The sequence below is a fragment of the Eleutherodactylus coqui genome, chromosome 2 (genome assembly GCF_035609145.1).
Source record: "Eleutherodactylus coqui strain aEleCoq1 chromosome 2, aEleCoq1.hap1, whole genome shotgun sequence".
In the NCBI taxonomy this organism is placed as follows: domain Eukaryota; kingdom Metazoa; phylum Chordata; class Amphibia; order Anura; family Eleutherodactylidae; genus Eleutherodactylus; species Eleutherodactylus coqui.
Window position 1 is genome coordinate 186,738,709 of NC_089838.1, and position 17,530 is coordinate 186,756,238.

General features: G+C 40.5%; 1 protein-coding gene across 15 annotated transcripts in view; it reads right to left on the reverse strand.

The window, feature by feature from the left end:
* Positions 1-17,530, reverse strand: part of CELF2 (CUGBP Elav-like family member 2) — a 474,578-nt gene that overhangs the window by 382,059 nt on the left and 74,989 nt on the right. The window contains exon 1 of one of the 15 annotated variants that reach the window (XM_066592079.1): positions 9,082-9,122. The exons of the other annotated variants lie outside the window; for them this stretch is intronic. The gene's annotated coding sequence lies outside the window, so the exon portion shown is untranslated. Of the gene's footprint in view, positions 1-9,081; positions 9,123-17,530 lie in introns of those variants that run through there. 15 annotated transcript variants of the gene reach the window in all.

A 17,530-nucleotide genomic window follows, 5' to 3' on the forward strand; every position in this document is an offset into this window, starting at 1 on the left:
GCAAATAGTAACTATTGTGTGTTTATTTAACCCAGCACATCCTGAGTTTTGGGGATTTAATAAAGCTTTGTGTCCAGAATACCAGAAGGGATATTTGAAATGCAAGTTCAATCCCCGCATGGTTCCGGTAGCTGGCTCGAGCCGACTCAGCCTTCCGATGTTGGTTAAATGAGTACCCAGCTTGGTCGGGGGTAATAAATATATTGCAGAAAAGCACTGCGGAATAAGTTGGCGCTATTCAAATAACAAGATTTATTTTATTTATTATTAAATGTGCAATACTGATGTATAGTTTGGGTGATTGGGTCCCATTTTTGTGCTCTGCCCAGTATGTCATAAGGACATCATCCAGTACTCTACTTAGCAGTACTTTATATTGCTTGACACATATGAATGTCATAAAATACAAAGGCCAAAACACATTACTGGCCAGAATGCCATTTATCAAAATCACTTCAAACAGCAAAATGACACCAAGGTTATAATAACACAAAAGCGCGGACTACACCATGGATGCCATTTGTTTCACAGGTGGCAGGATAATGTTAAATACTGTATTCATCTAGTGAGATTTCTACCCACCAACAGTGTTACAAATAGATTGGTGTCAGAAAGTCTATTCTAGAAACTGTGAAAAATGTAATTCCTCTAAGTGTGTCACAAAAAAGGGGCTTTTAGTTAACCCTGGAAATTGCATTTGCTGTAAAATTGCTTTGCACTGAATGAATATGGTAACTTTCATTTGTACACATGAAAACATCGCAGATTGCTATGGTAACCGGGGAGAGTATGACAAATGGCAAATGTTAAAACTCAGCAAGAATTGTGGTGCTCATGTTGCAGACATAACCCTGTTTGCTTCCACAAATCCCCTGCCCTTCTGTAATACCGTACAAGCACAGTCATACTCAGCTATTAGTGATGCAGTCATGTGGGGCAGAGACAAAGGATGTCATTATCACCTTCGGTGTGGAAGCGTCTACGTCCTGCTACTAATATTGATCATTCTTTGAAAGCTTCTGCACCTGAAGGCTTTTGATATATATTTCATAAGTGACAAAAAAGCAGCAAATAATCTTACTAAATGCTACAAACCACAATAACCCCAAACTGTATGCATACCTTCCAACTTTTGAACAATGATAAGAGAGACGACTATAGTGGCGAGCTAAGTGCGTCATGGCAATTCTTTATGTCCGAATGCACCCCTTTTATGCACAGCCACGCCCTTTGTATCACATAATAATGCCCTTCAGTGACCCCTCACAGTAATAGTGTCCTTCAGTGACCCCTCACAGTAATAGTGTCCCTCAGTCACCCTCACAGTAATTGTAACCCTTTTAATAATCCCACTAGTAATTGTGACCTTGTTAGTGGCCCCAGTGGTAATAGTGATCCCCATAGTGGCCCCAGTAGTAATAGTGACTCCTGTTAGTAGCACCAGTAGTGAGTGATCCCCACTAGTAGCTCCAGTCCTAATAGTGATCACCAATAGCCACCCAACAAGCACTTAACTCACTTGTAGTCCCATTCTGGCAGCAGTGCTTTAGTCAGTGCAATCTCTGACCTCCTTACCAGAGTCTGCATGCAGGAACACAGATGCTGGGGGAGAGATCAGGGGTCGCACTGATCACAACACCAGCAGCTGGTGCTGCCAGACCGGGACTACAGGTGAGTTAAATGCTTGTCAGGGGGAGGTGGACTATGTCTCCTGTCGCCCGGGACTGTGGGATAGCGTTCCAAATCTGGAATGGACTTGCAGAATCCGGGACAGTTGGGAGGCATGAGTATCTGTTCTTAAAAAAAGTGGAGTGCATCCCAAAGAGAGGAAAATTATGAAATGAAAAACTTGTACTTGTACAGATAAGAGTTACTTGGGCTAAAATATTAGGTATTTGTATTCTGAGCAATTTTTTAATGTACTTTTAAGCACAAGGCTAGGACTACACAAAGTTGTTTTTTTTGCACCTGTGAATTGTGTAGTGACAATCTGTGACTTGCATTGAGTGCAATGGCAGTGCAAAGTCACAGGGCTACAAAGAAATCTTTAACAGTGTGACCCCTGTCATGGCCAAAGTCACCTTGTAGCCTTAGTCTTAACCCTTTCCAATCCACTGTGTGACGTCTTACTACCTTCTGATTGAAGCTTGTACAGCTCCAATGTCAGAAGGCGTCCGACAGGGTATTCTTACCATCTATTGCCAGCCACTTCGCTGTTGGAGCCTCTCTGGGGCACACACACTGGCTTTAGCCAGCAGATGGCACGTTTTATAACAGCAAAAAGAGAAAGACTTTTAGGAAACCTTGAATCCAAAATTGGATTGGAAAGGGTTAAAGGGGCTTTCTATTGATAACCTATCCTAAGGATAGGTCATCAATAGTTGATCGGCTAATCGCATGCCCACTGTCAGCGCTGCAATACACGTGGGTCAGAGCAGACACTGCTACTCCATCCCCTGTGTAGTGGCCAGCACTTGTAATTGCAGATGCAGCTATCATTAAAAGCATGAGAGCTGGGCCTACAATTGCAACCATGGGCGACTACACATGGGGTGCCCAATCAGCTGATCAGCTGGGGTACTTGAGGATAGTTTATCAATAGTATTTCCCTGAAAACCCCCTTTAAGTCCATGAACAGGTTATATGAGTCTATTTACAACATTTTATTCTAACTGCATCTACATTTCTGTATAGCCTGGAAGTGCAATAAATAGTGGTCTACACACAGATCTCTGAATTAAAAACGGGTCTGCTAATAATATGTTAACACTTTAGAATTATACTGTCTGTAACTCAGAATATACTAAACTATGAACTAAATTAAGATAGCATAATTAGAAATTACATGGATTTTTGCATATCCGTAAAACACATCACAAATATACAAAATAGAATCAGGATGACACCAAATGGAATGTGAGAAAATGAAGACATCTAACAAAGGCTGACCTTCATGGACAGTCTGTTTCCAACTTTACAATGTATGCAACAGTGTAATTCCCAATATTCTGTAGAATAGATTGTCTAATTTTAGAGAGACGAGCAGCATGGATTCCGCAGTGCGCACAGGCAGCTCAGCTCAATCAGCTGACTTTTATCTCTGTGACTGCAGGTCGCATTATCTCATGAATGAACTGCTATGTAGGTCAGTTTGAATCTTCTTCTAATTGAATGCACATTTTAGTCATGGCATTCATGCTCTAAATATCAAGATCCTTGATAATTGGTAGACAGAATATATGCTAACAGAAAAGATGTACTGCTTTCAAACCCTTAGTTCATACATTGTTTTTGTTTTGGAGTTTTTAATATTGCTATAGATGTTTATTAAGTCTCACTATGTTCATTAAGAGAAAATGATGCTGGTTATTAGTTCTATTGCTGAGAAAGCACGATATAGAGCAAATAATATCAACTGTGTTGCAAAGAAAAGGCCATTATGCATATAGAACTTGTCTAAAGGGGTTGTTTCAGGACAGATAAGCTCAATAAAGTGAGTACCACTCCTGAGAGCCCCCGTAAAGAATCGATTTGGACGGGAAACAACTGTCATCAGTTGCTAATGCATTTCTGAAATATATTCTCATGTAGCAGATGGGCATATGGGTTGGGTTATTACCTCTGCACCCCTATGACTATTTCATGTAAAATATAGAAGGTCTGGATCCACCAGTGTGAGATATACTGCTTATTAGTGGTTATCTTCTCGCCAGTATCGGAAGGACCCTAGCTTGAAGCTTGATGCTCCTCTCTACGACATGCACATGCTATTATAGGCCATATGAAAAGGGGTTGTCCAAATGAGATTAACAAAAAAAGTCATGGTACTCATAACAATCAATCACTTAATCAATCAATCCAATTCTAGCTTTTATTTAGCAGAGCTGATTTAAAAGTGCTAGCAGTGGTCTGACTGGTGGCTATGTATAAAAGGTTCTAACCTGCACATGGTTCCTTTTTTCCTGAAATAGTTATGATACATGAGGCCGATTGTGCAGTGATTAGAATCTGGTCTTTTCAATTTTTAGGAAACAAACTGTTATTATCTCGAACACTCAGCTTGGGGTAGCTACTTAAGATCTTATTAGGGCTAACTGTAAAATCTTCACCTACCCAGCCATCATGTGAAGTCTTCATTTGTATAAGCAATTTTGTCTATTGCTCAACCAATATGTGTGTGAAATAAGAAATGTGGTAAAAAAAAGTGAGTCAATTAAGTTGCTAATATTGGAACAGCTAAAATTAGAATTGATCTGCTATAAAAGGTTCATGCGTAGCTACATTCTGGTAACCACAGCCGTAGGTTGCATTCAGGTAACTACAGCCGTAGGCTGCATTCAGGTAACCACAGCCGTAGGCTGCATTCAGGTAACTACAGCCGTAGGCTGCATTCAGGTAACCACAGCCGTAGGCTGCATTCAGGTAACCACAGCCGTAGGTTGCATTCAGGTAAACACAGCCGTAGGCTGCATTCAGGTAACTACAGCCGTAGGCTGCATTCAGGTAACTACAGCCATAGGCTGCATTCGGGTAACCACAGCCGTAGGCTGCATCCAGGTAACTACAGCCGTAGGCTGCATTCAGGTAACCATGGCCGTAGACTGCATTCAGGTAACCAAAGCCATAGGCTGCATTCAGGTAACTACAGCCGTAGGCTGCATTCAGGTAACTACAGCCATAGGCTGCATTCAGGTAACCACAACCGTAGGCTGCATCCAGGTAACTACAGCCGTAGGCTGCATCCAGGTAACTACAGCCGTAGGCTGCATCCAGGTAACTACAGCCGTAGGCTGCATCAAGGTAACTACAGCCATAGGCTGCATTCAGGTAACCACAGCTGTAGGCTGCATCCAGGTAACTACAGCCGTAGGCTGCATCCAGGTAACTACAGCCATAGGCTGCATCCAGGTAACTACAGCCATAGGCTGCATCCAGGTAACCACAGCCATAGGCTGCATTCAGGTAACTACAGCCATAGGCTGCATTCGGGTAACCACAGCCGTAGGCTGCATCCAGGTAACTACAGCCATAGGCTGCATCCAGGTAACTACAGCCATAGGCTGCATTCAGGTAACTACAGCCGTAGGCTGCATTCAGGGAACCACAGCCGTAGGCTGCATCCAGGTAACCAAAGCCATAGGCTGCATTCAGGTAACCACAGCCATAGGCTGCATTCAGGTAACCACGGCCGTAGACTGCATTCAGGTAACTACAGCCATAGGCTGCATTCAGGTAACTACAGCTGTAGGCTGCATTCAGGTAACTACAACTGTAGGCTGCATTCAGGTAACTATAGCCATAGGCCATATTCAGGTAACTACAGCTGTAGGCTGCATTCAGGTAACTATAGCCATAGGCTGCATTCAGGTAACTACAGCCATAGGCTGCATTCAGGTAACTTCAGCCATAGGCTGCATCCAGGTAACTTCAGCCGTAGGCTGCATTCAGGTAACTACAGCCGTAGGCTGCATTCGGGTAACCACAGCCGTAGGCTGCATCCAGGTAACTACAGTCGTAGGCTGCATCCAGGTAACTACAGCCATAGGCTGCATTCAGGTAACCATGGCCGTAGACTGCATTCAGGTAACCAAAGCCATAGGCTGCATTCAGGTAACTACAGCCGTAGGCTGCATCCAGGTAACTACAGCCACAGGCTGCATTCAGGTAACCACAGCCGTAGGCTGCATCCAGGTAACTACAGCCGTAGGCTGCATCAAGGTAACTACAGCCGTAGGCTGCATCCAGGTAACTACAGCCGTAGGCTGCATCCAGGTAACTACAGCCATAGGCTGCATTCAGGTAACCACAGCTGTAGGCTTCATCCAGGTAACTACAGCCGTAGGCTGCATCCAGGTAACTACAGCCATAGGCTGCATTCAGGTAACTACAGCCATAGGCTGCATTCAGGTAACCACAGCCGTAGGCTGCATTCAGCTAATTACAGCCATAGGCTGCATTCAGGTAACCACAGTCATAGGCTGCATTCAGGTAACCATGGCCGTAGACTGCATTCAGGTAACCAAAGCCATAGGCTGCATTCAGGTAACTACAGCCATAGGCCGTATTCAGGTAACTACAGCCGTAGGCTGCATCCAGGTATCTACAGCTGTAGGCTGCATTCAGGTAACTACAACTGTAGGCTGCATTCAGGTAACTACAACTGTAGGCTGCATTCAGGTAACTACAACTGTAGGCTGCATTCAGGTAACTATAACCATAGGCCGTATTCAGGTAACTACAGCTGTAGGCTGCATTCAGGTAACTATAACCATAAGCTGCATTCAGGTAACTACAGCCATAGGCTGCATTCAGGTAACTTCAGCCATAGGCTGCATTCAGGTAACTTCAGCCATAGGCTGCATTCTGGTAACCAAAGCCATAGGCTGCATTCAGGTAACTTCAGCCATAGGCTGCATTCAGGTAACCAAAGCCATAGGCTGCATTCAGGTAACCACAGACTTTCATTTACTGACAAAAAGGTGATAGTTTCCTAACTCAAATATACCTGCAGAAGGGCTTTTGGACCCCCTTCAGCACTAGGAAACAGATTTCATGTAAACTGCTACAACCCATTTAGCTATAATAGCGGTTATGACTCGCAAGGTGTCCAGGAAATCGACTACAAGGATAGAATACTATTTTAATAGGGTTATGTTTTTGATGGAAAAAAAGGAAGTTAAGGTCTTCTTCTTACAAATAATTGATGTTCCTATTTAAACACTGTGCATTAGTAGCCATGCTGGATTGGTATTTGAGCTATCCATCTAACCACTCATCCATATACTTCACCATAAGGACCGCAGCATGTGGGCTTCTGATTTACAACATTTTTTTTTCTATTTTCCATAAACAACATTAATGCACTAGCTTGGAAGTAACTGATTGTGTTTCCCTGACAAATAATACTTAATATTTCAATTGCACTTTATTAATCTCCATCCATCTTTCTTTCAGAAAACATTTAGAGGTGAAAATTTAATAAAGGAAAAACAATAATGCTATGTTGCAAAAAAAAATCCGAACAGCATTAATATTTAAAATAAACTAGGGAGGCAGAATAGCAGAAGTATGTGCGAGCTAATGTACTTTGCCAGCATAACTGAATTTCACAAGATAATAGATAAATGTTTGGGTTCGACCCGCATGCGTTTTTAGATTAACCCTCTCATGAGAGTCATTGCCAAATCCTTAAGTCCTGGTTAAGCAGAAAGCAAGGTGTCTAAATAATGTTTTACTGCAATATTGTACATGAAGAGAAATAGCACAGAATAGCCCAGTACTGGATGACCTGTATGACTCATAATCTTTAAGCCTTTGTCATACACATTTATTCTTTATATACTGAGCATCTTGAACTATTATGATGGCTGCTGAGTGGTACAGAGGTAATTACTCCCAAGCAGTATATCATTTCTTTCTGGCAGAAAACAGAATAGACTTTTTTCGTATCAATTCTGCCTAAAACGTATAAATATATTGAAGCCAACGTGATATATACTAAGTATATACAGATAAACCAGGGACAATATATGCCAGTGACAACCATTGCCACTTCTAAAAGATTGTTTTCATTAAAAAGGTTATTCAGTTGTTAATTACTGATGACCTATGTGCAGGGTAGGCCATCAGTAGTAGATCAGAAGGGGTCTCCAGCCAGGGACCCCTAATGATCAACTGTTTGCGTGGCTGGTGTGCTCATGCATTGAGCTAATCTCTGCAGGTAGCAAACAGCTCTGTTCGCACTGCAATGGCCAGGTTTGGTATTGCAGACCAAATTCCTATTGAAGTGAATGGGAATTTCTTGTGTAATAGCAAGCTTAAATATATGTGTCGCAAATAGAACAATCTGATCTCCAAATATACCACCTAAGCACAATGTAAAAGGATGAATCAAAAATTATCCGCACTCCAGTTTTTCAAAACTTCTGTAGGCTGCACTATCTTATCGACGCTTTCCTTTGTAGGTCACTGTCCCCTCAATCACTGCGGTGCAGGTTGGAACTTATGTTAATTTGTGAGTGCAAAATGTCTGCCCCAGTTGTGATTTGCACAACAGAAGAGCAGATTGTGGTGATTTGTTTTTTTTTGTTGTCTGAGACTGTGTCTGGTGCTGATATTTATCAAAGGCTTTGTGCTCACCATAGAGAAAGTGTTTTCTCGTGAAGAAGTATGAATGGATAGAGCAGTTTAAGGAAGGTCACGCAAGTATCAGCCACGAATAAAAAGAGCTGGGCACCTGCCCATGTCCTTGACTGATCATAACATTGAGCGCCCATGTGAACTGATTTTTTGATTATTTTGAGGTGTTAAAGCATCATTTCTATTATCCTCATCTTGCCACGTTAGACCTGTTTGGTCCCCTGAAAGAAGCCCTAACAGAACAAAAACTCACATCTGTTGAAGAGGTAAAGACAGCGCTGCATTTGTGGCTCGCAGCTCAGCCTAAGGGTGCGTTCACACGAGCGTAGGCGTATTTACGTTCGCACGAGCGCAGCATATAATCGCCGGAAAGAACGTTTTTTGCCGATCACGACCAGAGCTAGAAAGCGTATTTTCGTTTGTTCCTACTTTTCAAACGGTCTTTTCGGCCATCGAATATGCGTTGGCGCGTATTTCGGTCGCATATGTTCCGGTTTTATTCGCGTTGCCGTTTTTACGCGCCGTAAAATCGCCCGTGCGAATGAATACATTGGAAACCAATGCCTCAGATGGTCACGTTTATACGATTGGGCGCAAAAACGCGCCGTTTATGCGCTCGTGTGAACGCACCCTAAAACATTTTTAATGAGGTGGTCAGAACATTTGTTGACAGATGGACAAAGTGTATTGAAAAGCAGGAAGATTATATCAATAAACAATGTAATTGTCTTTTCTAAAAGTTGATTAAAATAAATTGTACAGCCAGAGTGCAGATAATTTTTGACTCATATTAACCTCCAGGAAAGACAACTATAGCTACAATGTATAAGCTATAAGACCACTGTGACTTGATATACAGCACAAATTAATTTATATGAATAAAAATTGGCACAGATTCCTCTCGATTTTAAGTCAACCACCCTCACAAGCTCCCACACTCACTTTTTTGTTTGCTTCTAGTAGCTTTCAGCAGCAGTAACTCCTCCAATGAATCCTCTGTTTGAAAAGGACACAGCAAGTTCAGCAGATGCAATTTATCACATCTTCATTAGGTAACCCCACCCTTAATTAATCACCTGTGCAAACCACTGGGGATTGAACACACTACCAAATTGTTTTTGAATGTAACAACATATGTGTTTTTTAAATATACCCAATCAGAACAGTGCATTAACCTCTAGGAAAACAAATATAGCTACACTGTGTAAACTATAAGACCACTGTGGCTTGATATAAAACACAAATAAATAAATAGAAATTAAAAAAGGCAGAGATTCCACCCAATTTTAAGTCACACACTTAAAACAACCACACTCGCAAGCTCCCACACTTGCTTTAAGTAACTTTCTGCAGCAATAACTCCTCCATTAAATCCTCTCTTTGTATACCTGCACTCTGATTGGCCAGCACTGCTTACGTGATCAGCTCTGATCAAGCAGAAAGCAGTGCACAGTGTGCATTAGGAAGCTAGAAAATTGCAGTTGCTATCTTAGAAGGTTGAAAACAGAATTCCAAACTAGCAGATCAGTGGGCCATCAGTAGAGAAGAACAGTGACAGGTAATATACCCTCGTTCAGTTCTGGGACAGAAATATGTCCCAAAACTGGTAGATTTCTTTAACTGTATACTTTCCAGTGGTCTAGGGAAATTAGGGGTCTATGGTAAATGCAGGTTTCCACTGGAAATCTCATTCTCAGAGTACCACCTAAGACATAAGGGCAATGCACAACTGCCCGGTTTGACCCCCTCTACAACTCCGCCTTCATATAGTGCAGGTCACTAGACAAAATTATTATCTCCGATCTATGCATATGTAATATTTTTATATGAAGATTCACAATAATATGTCTTCACTAAGAAATCATGCAGGCATTTCATTTCAGATATGTTTTTTGGGACATCTGATGCCAAATATATAAAATACGAATGTGTCCTCGCTTATCTTTCCTTTTGTCTCAACCTATCCAAGAATGTGGGCCGCAAGAGGACCAGCTTTGAAAATAAACTTGATTTTGCAATACTCTGTTGGAAGATGTCTATGCTTTATCAGTCTATGTATGTCACCCAGTGGTTTTGATGTGAGTTGCTGCCTGTCAAGGCTTTTGCTCAAATGTCATATTGTATTGAAATAGTTTTGTGAGAAATTGTGAGTCCCTAATTATATTTAAGAAAAGATACAGACAGACATATCCATAATGCAGTTAAAACAATAGTGTGTCCAGTAAGATTCAATAAGATCCAACTAGCACAATAAATCATCTAGATAGAAATTAGTGGCAACTATGTTTCACCGTTCTCTACATATATATTCTAAAGGCTAGTTTCACAAGAGTATCCACACTGTGGATAAGTGTCTTGGTGGATTGTGGGTCCACTGACCCAAACTCAGACCACCATAGGGACCTATGATGCTCTGAGTTCAGGACAGTAGACCCACAGCTGAGCATAAGCACTCATCCATATTGTGAGTATATAAATGTACCAGTTATACACTTATGTGAAACCAGCCTAAAATTATCATGGTTGCAATCTCTGGAACTAAGATGTGTAATCATTGCAATCTGGTATCTGTACTGGTGTAATGGAGGTCTTAGTGTGATTCTCACATGTTAGCACAGCCTAGAATGATGGATGTGTTCTCCCTATGAGATAATAGAACCACCCTAGTCCAATAATAGAACCACCCCACTCCAATAACAACCCTATGTAATGATCATCTGTCTCTGTTACTCAACACACATTTCCATCCACACTGGTGTTTGTTAGATGCGTTTTTCTAGGCCTACTGTATGCTGCTATAATCTTGGATATTGTGTTAGTGATACGGCAAAAACTTCCGCTACCTTTGCTACAGAGGCGCCCACCATACGGGCCCCAACAATTTGACCTCATTGGAATTCCGTCAGCTCTGCCGTAATTCCCTCACAACTGCACAGAACGCTGTCTCAAAGACAAACAACACTTAACATGTGTTTGTGCTGTTATACAGATCATTGCATCACTCAACAACTACAGCACCACCTACTAACTCCGCTGTGGTACACATATATGGATCCCGGACCATTAGGAGGGATCTGCATGGGATTTAAATCATTAGCACTGAGCTGCCCTCTTGATATTGTTAAAATTTACTAGTAATAATGTGAAATATGAATTATAATCCCATGTAATTTAAGGCATGCATTTTGTAGTGTTTCCATATTTTTGTCCACCCCTTGTATATCCTATAGGGTCCAAGATCCGGCTCTAATAAGGCAAACATGCCCATTTTTCCAGCCTATACATACACTTAAATAACAAGGAAGCCTTGAACAGCAGGTGAGTGATCATCATATTCATACAGCAGAAATATCATGCATAGTGCTCTTAAAAGTGAAGCACTGTACGTGTCTGAATAACTCCACCATCAAAATGATTGGCAGAAAGAAAACTGCAATGTGTACTAAGAAACATGCACAGGAAAATAAAAACTGAAGCGGGTGCTAGATCATCTCTGATTGCACATAGGGGAAATCTCAAATGTGAAAATTGGATACCGAAGTGTGTAGTATTGTTCCTCTTCATGGTCAGGATCCTGCAGCCCCAATGAGTAGTCTCACATGTTAGCAGCTGCAAGCAATTATACAATTATGCATTCAATCTTACTTAAGAGTTCCAAGTACTTGTGCATTTTTCTCTGCAGGTAAAATGATACCTCTTTTCTTCAGTAAATGTACATTGTGTAGAAGCTTTAATTTTACACCATTTTGAATACTGTGTCATCTGTAAAGTAAATTAGACATGTTCTGAGGATCACACAGAGAATGACATAATAGTGCAGCTATAACTACATAGGATTTGTTCATTTTCTTACTTGTGGTCGCGTTTTGGAATCTACACCTCTGTTAAGAATCTGTTATGTGAATGTACAGATATGGGAGACTTAAGACCTAGCTGAGATATTATAGGTTTAATTAAGAAGCATAAAAAATAGAATAAAAGAAAAAGGAAAGAAAGTAGGAAGACTTATCAGTACACTATGAAAAAATGGCATTGGGAATTCCAAAAGTTGTAGTTGATGGAGGTTCAGTGTTCTACTCTAGAAGTAATATTGTCCACGCAACTATGCAGGGTCCGATGAAAGGTTATGAAAAGTGTATTCAAATTCCACACAACATAAAACCTGAAGACGCTTGGGTTCACAAGCCCTTAGGTTCCATGACAGTCTTGCACTGGGCATCAGAAGTACGGGATGCAATGTAGCCAAGATACACAACTGAGGAGGAACCTCAGGAGTCTTCTACGTAAAACTTAGAGTAATGTTAATGCATCTACAGTACTTTTTGTCCATTAAAAGAGTATAAATAAAAGCATTATAAACTGAATGAGATCATTATGAAATCTTTTTCTTATTGGTACAGCTTGCTTTATGTTTTCCACTATTCTCACATGTTTTATTAAATATAATCCGAGGCAATCAGAAATATAAAATACATGAATATACTTTTATATTAAGACTCTTAAAGCACAGTACACACATCTACTGTAGAGGATTGGTCCTATATAGTGCTTATAAACAGATGTTCTGGCCTTACAAGTGGACAGACTATACTGGAGGCTGAGGAGAGATGTCCTTGGTGACTAATTAAATGAACCCTCTTGCTACTTGATAGCTGTTTCTCTCTCCCATAGACAGAAAATCACCAGTAGATTATTGGTAATAAAAGGTAATGCTGAGTTGAGCTGTAGAAGTAAAGAGAGAGTAACACTTAATCCTTGATAAATCTGCCTTGCTGTTCCATCTCAGGAGACACTTTACAACCTGTGCTGTCACTAGATTGTCATTTGAGGCAAACTGAGAAAAAAACCCTGAAGCTAGCCAGTAGCCAGTCCTTACATGATTGAGATTGTCCTTCATGGTCCTGTCTGAGACTGACAAGTAGAAGACACAAATGGGAATATGAGAACAAGGAGCACTAGATGTATTCTGGAAATTCAGACTATAGTCCCAGTTAAAAAAAATGTGATATGACACAATTCTTTTTACCAGTTTTACCAGAAATGATTTTATATATATATATATATATATATATATATATATATATATATATATATATATATATACTGTTTACATTTTCTATCCCTGAACTGTCCTATTTTTTTAATTCTACAGTATGTTTTCTTCAAGTTCTTTATCTCGTGCAAATGATATGTGACACAGCTAGAAGCCGACACAACTATAATTTCACAATTACCTGTAGTAAAGCCTTGTTTTTTTGTATTTTATAAAGATTCTGTATAAGTTATATACAAATAGTGTACTGCAGTGGTGTAGCTATAGGTGTCACAACTGTTACCTGGCCCATAAGCCAGGGGAGCCTAGAGGCCCCCCTTGCCACGTTACTTTCATTGCATTGCCAGGAGCATGTAGTATTGCAATGTAGCTTTTGATCTTGCAGTACAGATAAAGTACGTAGAAAATGGAAGAGGTTTTCCACAGCAGAAAATTTGCACTAAATTGCGCATTATTTCTGTGTCAAAAACTGTGTATTGGTGCAGATTTTGACACAAATTTTAGTTTGTATCCACAACTGATTTCACCCTTTCAATAAAAGAGATGCAGTCTACAGCTGATCTGCACCAAAATGCACACCAATGATGCAGATTTTAATGTGTTTTCTTATACGGAAATTATGCAGATTTTCTGCTGCGAAAAATCTGAACCTTTTTCCACTTTGTGTGAACTTACCCCTCAAAATACGTAAATACACCATAAAAATGCATCCAATGCATTTAATTAAAATATCTAAAAATTAAAGATAAAAAATGGATATTTGGTTTGTGGAGAATTGCAATATAGCATATTGCTTAAGGTAACATCTACCCTAAAGTCAGTCCTGGTTTGGGAGCAGTGGGGCTGTAGACCTCAAGGAGCACAGAGTGACTTTCTTACTTTGTGGTAGCACAAATGGGGCTCTGTGTTACTTTGTGACAGCACAGAGGCATCTGTGTGTTACTTTGTGGGGTACTATTACTTTTTCAACACTAGTACTATAGGTCAATCATAGAATGGTAGAGTTGGAAGGGACCTCCAGGGTCATCGGGTCCAACCCCCTGCTCAGTGCAGGATTTACTAAATCATCCCAGACAGATGTCTGTCCAGCCTTTGTTTGAAGACTTCCATTGAAGGAGAACTCACCACCTCCCATGGTAACCTGTTTGTGGGTGGGCAGTGACAGGGTCAGATGTAACAGCATGATAGGGAGAGTATGCAGAGAATAACGCTGACTCGAAGAAGCTTTCATGATGGACTTCCCTTAGATAAGGGAAAGAAAATGACATCAATCAGAGGAGATGCCACCTGTGATCACTGGAGATAACTGCACTGTAATCACTATCACTGTGTAGAGTTAGTATCGGACTATTATATGGTGACTGCATTATTTAGTGCTATACTAGAGTTGAGCCACTGTGTAATAAAGTATACTGTATATTTTTTTCAACCCAAAACACAGCACAGTGTAATGTACAGTATAGTATAGTGAATTGTGTGCCAGTACCCCAACTCTGGGTCCAAGTACGTAATCTAAAAGATTTGCAGCACTCCCAGAGAATTAGCAAAAATATTTTTATTCACCCAGCACTATGTTTCAGTCTCTTAAAGAATCCCCAGTAAATGGGCTAAAATGTTTGGATTCTACCTCATGGAGTTTCTTTGCTTTCCCCTGGATCAGCATTGCAGGATAATAGGATAGACTAGATAGACATGTGTCTCTTTTCAGCCTTATATACCATGTTACTATGCCATACTAGGGAAATGAAGAATATTTTCCCTAATACTCTGGAAGTACTGCAATCTCTTTGATTTTACAAATAGATATGCATGTGTATAATTTTCTTTGTGGGTACGGGCGACAATGTATGTCTTAGAACTTGTGCCCCTAATATTGTAAATCTCTAACTACACCCCCAGTGGCTAGAGCTGCATGAATGGGTTACTTGAGTCCAATAATGCAGCAGAAGGCTCTGAGTGCACCACAGACATCATGAAGAAGGGCGGTCAAGCTGAAGTTTTTGCACCCAGGCCCATGAGCCTTTAGTTACGCCCCTGGTGTACTGTAGACATAAAAGTACATAAGTGGACAAGTAACACAATCCTGTACTAAAAGGGGTCATCTATAAAGAGAGGTCTGTGGGGGTGGATGGGAACAGAGAGGTAAAAATGTCACCTCTCAGATAAATACCCTAAAATCAGCATCATAAAGACGTTTGGCTCTCAAGCACTTCTACGCAAAGTACCTGTTATTATAAACCTGGGTGATTGTGCTTGCACAGTGTAGAGACTAAGTACAGTATCTGTCCCCTCATCATGGTTCTTGTATCAAACGTATTCTCTGTTTCAAGTATTCAACCTGATTGTATTCAGAATGTAAGTACTCTAAATTTGGCTTAAAATGTTGTAAATAACTATTACCTGAAACGGTACCCCCCAAAAAATAGGAATTCCTTTATTAAGAATAATCTATTTATTTGTACATTTTGAAACTTCAGTCTCAAACTGCTCTCCATTCAACATTTATTACATTTTTCAATTTCCAAACAGAATACAACCAGTTGGGTAATAATTAGAGATGAGCGAGCATACTCGGAAAAGCACTACTCGCTCGAGTAATTTGCTTTATCCGAGTATCGCTGTGCTCGTCCCTGAAGATTCGGGTGCCGGCACGGAGCGGCGAGCTGCAGGGGAGAGCGGGGAGGAACGGAGGTAAGATCTTTCTCTCCCTCTCTCCCACCCGCTCTCCCCTGCTCCCCGCTGCGACTCACCTGTCAGCCGCATCGGCACCCGAATCTTCAGACCCGAGCACAGCGATACTCGGATAAAGCAAATTACTCGAGCGAGTAGTGCTTTTCCGAGTACGCTCGCTCATCTCTAGTAATAATCTTTCATGTACAGAGAATATACAATCATATCACATCAAGTAGCATATAAAAAGAGTCGTACATTAATTGAACAATATACTTTGAATATTTAAACATATAACTTAAAAGAAAACCAAAAATATGTGGCAAAATAGAGATGGGTACCAGGTAAAAGGGAAATAATGCAGTCAATGCTCTAAATCTTTATCATCTTGCAATAGTGGTTTATGGGCATTTCATGAGAATGAGAGTTTGCAGTTCACCAGGTGTACAATATGAGCTAGACGACCAGGCTCCCTATATATGATAGAATTTAGAAAGCGTGAAGGTAATGCCCGCAATCATTTTCCATGCCTTTACAGATATATAGGTTAATGAAGAGGGGTAGGAAGGGGTAAGTTCCATTAAACAGGAGATGCTAGGTACGTCTCTATATGGACCCAATGTTTCTATGTCTCAGACTAGGTCTAAGCGCATTTTCCTTAAGGCCGCAAATGCACACACATTTTCGGCATCTAAAGATAGAATAAATGCAAGTAATTTCCTAGATTCGATAAAATATGCGATATTTAAAACCCTTCTAGTAGTATCTGATGCTTGCCGGCCTTTCACAAATCCCATTTGATCTGCTTTAATTAGTGATGGTGTTATAGGTGCCAATCTAGAAGCTAATATTTTTGCATAAATTTTAATTGCAGTGTTTAATAATGAAATAGGCCGGAACTTTTTGGGAACATCTGCATATTCTCCTGGCTTGGGGAGGGTAACTATTAGGGCTTGCTGGTTCTTTTTTGGGAGGGAACCTTCTGTGGCCGCTAACTGGGAGGCTTTGAACTTGTATGGAGATAAGATCTCCTGAAATGTTTTATACTAAGCATCTGTAAAGGCCCATTTACACAGGACGAATGTCGGGCTTTAAGACAAGAGGCAAACATTTTTATGGATTTATTGTTTTAGGAGTAATATTTCACCTTAACTCTTTTTAATTTCCTCTCATAGTTTTAGAGCAAAATGCTTTGGGGTTTCTGCCTATATTGAAAAAGCTCCTCTGCCTGTCTGTAATTTGTGATTGCTATTTTGCATTTTGAGGGCTTTAATTTTATCGATTAGCTCATGTAAAAGTCTTGTTCTTTTTTTTTTTCACGTAGTGTTCTAGGCATATGAACAAGCTCTTTATATATGCTTTATGAGTGTTTAATAAAATGTGGGAGTTTAATTCGGGGGTGTATTAAGGGTAAACCATTCTCTTAGGTCTTTTTCAGGGTTATTTTTGTGTCCTGGTGGAGATAACAAGAAGTCATTACTTTGCCATAGATATGTTGTCTTTACATTATATTGTTCCACTGTGGTCAGAGAAATCGCAGCATGGTTAGACCAAGTGATTGTCTCGATCATCACTTTCTGAGACGGCAATAGCAAAGATCTATGGATTATTAACATGTCGATTTGTGAGTAGCTATTGTGAACATGTGAATAGAAGGAGTAGTTCTTC